Raw genomic sequence first — 7,428 nt, forward strand, 5'->3', positions numbered from 1 at the left:
TATAGTGCAAGAAGCCCTGACCTCACTGATGTAGTGCAGGAGGCCCTGACCTCACTGATATAGTGCAGGAGGCCCTGACCTCACTGATATAGTGCAGGAAGCCCTGACCTCACTGATATAGTGCAGGAGGCCCTGACCTCACTGATATAGTGCAGGAGGCCCTGACCTCACTGATATAGTGCAGGAGACCCTGACTTCACTGATATAGTGCAGGAGGCACAGACCTCACTGATATAGTGCAGGAGGCACAGACCTCACTGATATAGTGCAGGAGGCCCTGTCCTCACTGATATAGTGCAGGAGGCCCTGATTTCTCTGATATAGTGCAGGAGGCCCTGACCTCATTGATATAGTGCAGGAGGCCCTGACCTCACTGATATAGTGCAGGAGGCCCTGACCTCACTGATATAGTGCAGGAGGCGCTGACCTCACTGATATAGTGCAGGAGGCTCTGACCTCACTAATATAGTGCAGGAGGCCCTGACCTCACTGATATAGTGCAGGAGGCCCTGACCTCACTGATATAGTACAGGAGGCCCTGACCTCACTGATATAGTACAGGAGGCCCTGACCTCACTGATATAGTGTAGGAGGCCCTGATCTCACTGATATAGTGCAGGAGGCCCTGACCTCACTGATATAGTGCAGGAAGCCCTGACCTCACTAATATAGTGCAGGAGGCCCTGACCTCACTGATATAGTGCAGGAAGCCCTGACCTCACTGATATAGTGCAGGAAGCCCTGACTTCACTGATATAGTGCAGGAGGCCCTGACCTCACTGATATAGTGCAGGAGGCCCTGACCTCACTGATATAGTGCAGGAGACCCTGACTTCACTGATATAGTGCAGGAGGCACAGACCTCACTGATATAGTGCAGGAGGCCCTGACCTCACTGATATAGTGCAGGAGGCCCTGATTTCTCTGATATAGTGCAGGAGGCCTTGACCTCATTGATATAGTGCAGGAGGCCCTGACCTCACTGATATAGTGCAGGAGGCCCTGACCTCACTGATATAGTGCAGGAGGCCCTGACCTCACTGATATAGTGCAGGAGGCGCTGACCTCACTGATATATTGCAGGAGGCTCTGACCTCATTGATATAGTGCATGAAGCCCTGACCTCACTGATATAGTGCAGGAGGCCCTGACCTCACTGATATAGTGCAGGAGGCCCTGACCTCACAGATATAGTGCAGGAGGCCCCGACATCACTAATATAGTGCAGGAGGCCCTGACATCACTAATATAGTGCAGGAGGCCCTGACATCACTAATATAGTGCAGGAGGCCCTGACCTCACTGATATAGTGCAGGAGGCCCTGACCTCACTGATATAGTACAGGAGGCCCTGACCTCACTGATATAGTGTAGGAGGCCCTGATCTCACTGATATAGTGCAGGAGGCCCTGACCTCACTGATATAGTGCAGGAGGCCCTGACCTCACTGATATAGTGCAGGAGGCCCTGACCTCACTGATATAGTGCATAAGGCGCTGACCTCACTGATATATTGCAGGAGGCTCTGACCTCATTGATATAGTGCAGGAGGCCCTGACCTCACTGATATAGTGCAGGAGGCCCTGACCTCACTGATATAGTGCAGGAGACCCTGACTTCACTGATATAGTGCAGGAGGCACAGACCTCACTGATATAGTGCAGGAGGCACAGACCTCACTGATATAGTGCAGGAGGCCCTGACCTCACTGATATAGTGCAGGAGGCCCTGATTTCTCTGATATAGTGCAGGAGGCCCTGACCTCATTGATATAGTGCAGGAGGCCCTGACCTCACTGATATAGTGCAGGAGTCCCTGACCTCACTGATATAGTGCAGGAGGCCCTGTCCTCACTGATATAGTGCAGGAGGCTCTGACCTCATTGATATAGTGCATGAAGCCCTGACCTCACTGATATAGTGCAGGAGGCTCTGACCTCACTGATATAGTGCAGGAGGCCCTGACCTCACTGATATAGTGCAGGAGGCCCTGACCTCACTGATATAGTGCAGGAGGCCCTGACCTCACAGATATAGTGCAGGAGGCCCCGACATCACTAATATAGTGCAGGAGGCCCTGACCTCACTAATATAGTGCAGGAGGCCCTGACCTCACTAATATAGTGCAGGAGGCCCTGACCTCACTGATATAGTACAGGAGGCCCTGACCTCACTGATATAGTGTAGGAGGCCCTGATCTCACTGATATAGTGCAGGAGGCCCTGACCTCACTGATATAGTGCAGGAGGCCCTGACCTCACTGATATAGTGCATAAGGCGCTGACCTCACTGATATATTGCAGGAGGCTCTGACCTCATTGATATAGTGCAGGAGGCCCTGACCTCACTGATATAGTGCAGGAGGCCCTGATTTCACTGATATAGTGCAGGAGGCCCTGACCTCACTGATATAGTGCAGGAGGCCCTGACCTCACTGATATAGTGCAGGAGGCCCTGACCTCACTGATATAGTGCATAAGGCGCTGACCTCACTGATATATTGCAGGAGGCTCTGACCTCATTGATATAGTGCAGGAGGCCCTGACCTCACTGATATAGTGCAGGAGGCCCTGATTTCACTGATATAGTGCAGGAGGCCCTAATTTCCCTGATATAGTGCAGGAGGCCCTGACCTCACTGATATAGTGCAGGAGGCCCTAATTTCCCTGATATAGTGCAGGAGCCCCTGACCTCACTGATATAGTGCAGGAGGCCCTGACCTCACTGATATAGTGCAGGAGGCCCTAATTTCACTGATATAGTGCAGGAGGCGCTGACTTCACTGATATATTGCAGGAGGCTCTGATCTCATTGATATAGTGCAGGAGGCCCTGACCTCACTGATATAGTGCAGGAGGCCCTGACCTCACTGATATAGTGCAGGAGGGCCTGACATCACTGATATAGTGCAGGAGGCCCTGACCTCACTGATATAGTGCAGGAGACCCTGACCTCACTGATATAGTGCAGGAGGGCCTGACCTCACTGATATAGTGCAGGAGGCCCTGACCTCACTGATATAGTGCAGGAGGCCCTGACCTCACTGATATAGTGCAGGAGGGCCTGACCTCACTGATATAGTGCAGGAGGGCCTGACCTCACTGATATAGTGCAGGAGGCCCTGACCTCACTGATATAGTGCAGGAGGCCCTGACCTCACTGATATAGTGCAGGAGACCCTGACCTCACTGATATAGTGCAGGAGGCCCTGACCTCACTGATATAGTGCAGGAGACCCTGACCTCACTGATATAGTGCAGGAGGGCCTGACCTCACTGATATAGTGCAGGAGGCCCTGACCTCACTGATATAGTGCAGGAGGCCCTGACCTCACTGATATAGTGCAGGAGGCCCTGACCTCACTGATATAGTGCAGGAGGGCCTGACCTCACTGATATAGTGCAGGAGGCCCTGACCTCACTGATATAGTGCAGGAGGCCCTGACCTCACTGATATAGTGCAGGAGACCCTGACCTCACTGATATAGTGCAGGAGGCCCTGACCTCACTGATATAGTTGTAATGCAGGTGCCGGAATGCAACGCACAGAGATACAAGGCGAGAACAGTCAGAGATGATTGTAAACAGTTTATACAACAGGTATACTGAAACAAGGGATTAGCAACAAGGATAATGAACAGTGGTTTGAAATATCAGAAAAATACGAAATTTCTCAAAGTAAGGCTGAGTTCACACGATGCGTATTTAATGCGTTTCCGCGGCGTTTTTGCAGTTGCGTAAACGCCGCGGAAACGCATTAAAAACGCATGGTAGAAGGGCAGCAATGTTCCCCAATTGAAATCCGCATGTGCTGTGCCCATGATGCGGATTTTTCCGCAGCGAAAACGCTGCGCTCAAAAATCCGCAGTATGTCAATTAATTTTGCGGAAACGCTGCTCTTTTGCCGCCATTGACTTGCATTAGACCGCATGGAATCCGCATCACTGTATATGTTGTTGCGCTTTTCATGTGGTCTAATGTGCGGATGGTACCCGGGTGTGGAGGAGAGGACTCGCATCCAGACCCAGGTACCATTAAAAAAAAAGAATAAAATAAAAAATATATATATTCTCACCTTCTGACGGCCCGCGCAGCGTCCTCCTGGCTTCCCGGGCACTTCGCGGTTGAATGCAGGACCTACGCTGACGTCAGAGTCATGTGACGGGTCACATGACGCTGACGTCGGCAGGTCCTCCAGTCTTCACTGCCGGCAGCCGGGACCGAGCGAAGCAGGACACCGGGGGCCATCAGAGGGTAAAGTATATATTTATTTTTTATTTTTTGACATTCACACATTATATAAATCCATGCCGGCTGCCGCTTGCATGGATTTATATAGTGTGAAGTTGACAAGCACTTTCCAAGTGATGCTAAAATCACAACCCGCATGCGGAAATGAAAGTGAAGAACGCTTCACATCCGCATGTCCCTGGCAGGAAACCGCATGTACAATCCGCATGCACAATCCACATGCACAATCCGCATGCGTTTTTTCCTGCCAGGGTGATGCAGAAATGCTCAGGAAAAAATCCTGAGCATTTCTGCATCGTGTGCACATACCCTAAGGCGCAGTCTCTTAAAGTAAGGCGCAGTCTCTTAAAATAAGGCGCAGTCTCTTAAAGTAAGGTGATGCTCTCAAGCATGAGAGACACCACACAAGTTCTTTAACCGTGAATTTGGCCCTAGCGGGGGTCACCGGTTATTCCCGCTAGGCCGTGAGTCTCTTTCCGGATGAATTCAATTAAATCACATTGTGCTACTTTAGCCCCAACCGTCCCCCTCCCAACCTGAGTACTTAAACCCAATTGTCCCCGATACCGTGGGTGAGCAGTGGAAGTGACGGCCCTGCTCACGTATGCAGCTCCTCTCTGCTTGGCTGTTGGGGGCAGTCTCTCGAGCCTTGGATAGGGGGGTTCAGGCCTCGTCTGTCGGCGGCCGACGTCGGGTTCCGCGAACTCACTCAGCACCGCGATCAGGTTCCTAGTATCCTCAGCAGGCACAGCACTCGGGTCACAACTGTGAGGGATCCAGAGCTCTTTCACCGGTGCCCGGCTGGAGCACCTCTCAGGCCTCTGGATTTGGCCTGTCATGCGGGGTTTCTCAGGACGCAGGGAGCACGTCTGCTCCTCTCTGCTGCTTGGCGCCAAAGACCCCTCAGGTTTGGCGCAATGGCCTCTTATCTCTCTCAACTCCTTCCTGGAAGTCACCTGATCGGGTCCAGCCTCTGAATCTGCCCTCCCTGCAACTTCCTTTGTATATTTTGGTTCCGCTTGACTGTCTTTGGCCAGTAGATGGCAGTCTCGCTCCATCCTTGAAACGTCATGTTGAAGTTCTTTTACAAGCTTTCTTGCTCGTTCTACATTCCTCCCTCCTTTTTGCTCGCCAGTCCTCGGGCGAGTGGACTCCTCGCAGAATTGATGTCTCCTTCCAGGCAGTGCAAGCTCAGACAGAAGTTGGGCACACTCCTGCGTTTTCTGTTGGATTCGAGACCAGATAAACTCTTCCTGAGCATACCGGTTAGGAGGAATTCCGGCATTAGCCCGCTCAGTTCTGCGGGGCTCTTCTTGCGGAGGAGACTCCGGGAGATCCGAGGAATCAACTACTGGGGATTGCAAATCATTTCCTGACTCATTCTGACTTCCACTCGGGAGTGGCACCAACGGTTCTGATGGGCCCAACTGCATTGTGGCCCACCCTTTTTCATCTCCCAAGGTTCCTGTATGTGGCACTTCAGCCAGCACGTCTGAGGGCCCAGCCCTGTTACAGACTTCTGCTTCAGAGGAGCAAGGTCGCAACATATTACGGTGCAACACCCTGGATGTCGCGGCGTCATCCCCTTCGGGCCTAACCTCGTAGACGAGGTTGTCTGGGTGAACCTTCTTCACCACCCGATATGGTATTGCCTCCCAATGATGGTCCAGCTTACTCCCAAATCGTTTAGCCCTCACCAGCACTCGGTCTCCTGGCTGATGCGATCCACCTGTGGTCGGGGGCTGAACTGCATGCTCTACTTCCTGAAACTTCTGAGCAACCAGTCTTCTCACGGTATGGAGTCGACGCTGGTGTTCTTGAATCCAGGTACTTGGGCTACTGCCCGGACCGGGGTCTTCTGAGTCTAGCTCCAGTTCGGTGATTTCTCGGCCACTTCTTCCAAACAGCAACATGTAGGGGGTGTAGCCGGTGGTTGCATGAACTCGATTATTATACACCCACACCAGCTCGGACACGAATTCGGGCCACTTCATCTTTTTGTCCGCTTCCAGTGTTTGCAACATTTGCAACAGGGTTCGGTTAAAGCGCTCGCATGCACCGTTCCCATGCGGGTGGTAGGGCGTTGTCCGGGAACGGTCGATCCCATAGATGCGGTATAGCTCATCCATCACTTGTCCTTGGAAGCAGGCCCCCTGGTCAGAATGTATTCGCTTCGGGCACCCATAAATCCGGATGAAATCTTGACAGATGGCCTTGGCTGCGGCTTCTGCCGTCTGATCTTTAGTGGGCGTCACTACTGCAAACTTGGTGAAGTGATCAGTCATGACTGAACAGTGTCCATAACCGTTGTATGAAGTTCCTACCATCAAGTAGTCAATCATCAAGACTTCCAAGGGGGCAGAAGTTCGGATGGTCTGAATGGGAGCTCTTTGCTCCGGGGGCTTGTTCAACTCACACTGGCGACATGTTCGGCAGACCCCCTCGACTTCTTGTCGCAGTTGAGGCCAATACACCAGCCGTTGCAACCACCGGAAGGTCTTTTCTACTCCGAAGTGAGCACCTCTTCTATGAGCTTCTTGGGCTAGCTGTGTTACTAGCGCTCCTGGAACTACCACTTGCCAGGTAACATCAAACTCTCGAGGCAGCTGGATTCTTCGGCATAGCAAGCCGTTCTTCAGGAGGAGCCTCTCCCACTGGCCTAGGATTTGTAGGGTATTTGGAAGTGAAGCGGCTCTGGTTTCCTGGTCGGGTCTCTGATTAAGGGCGACCCATTCTCTCAACTTTGCTAGCTCCGGGTCGGATTGCTGCAGATGTATCCATTCGTCTCTTGAACGGCCCAGAATCTGAGTGGGCCTCGGCTCCCCTCTGGTCTCTTGGGCGTCGACCACAGCAGCGGCGAACTGGCTGAAATCCGGGATCTCGTCGCCTTCGAGCTCCTCATCTCTGTCGTTTTTCGGCCCCGCCTGAGTGACCCGGGACAGGGCATCTGCATGTGTGTTCAGGGCCTTGGACCGATAGGCGATTTTATACTGGAATTTGGACATCCTTGCGACCCACCACTGTTCTAACGCGCCCAGTTTGGCGTTCTCCAAGTGGGCCAAACGGTTGTTATCTGTCCGCACTTGCACTTCTGACCCTGACAGGTACTCAGCAAACTTCTCGGTCATGGCCCACACCAGTGCCAGTAGCTCCAGCTTAAACGAACTGTAGTTGTCCGGA

This window comes from Phyllobates terribilis, unplaced genomic scaffold (genome assembly GCF_046119375.1).
Source record: "Phyllobates terribilis strain yellow unplaced genomic scaffold, ASM4611937v1 Scaffold_9__5_contigs__length_417890890, whole genome shotgun sequence".
Lineage (NCBI taxonomy): Eukaryota > Metazoa > Chordata > Amphibia > Anura > Dendrobatidae > Phyllobates > Phyllobates terribilis.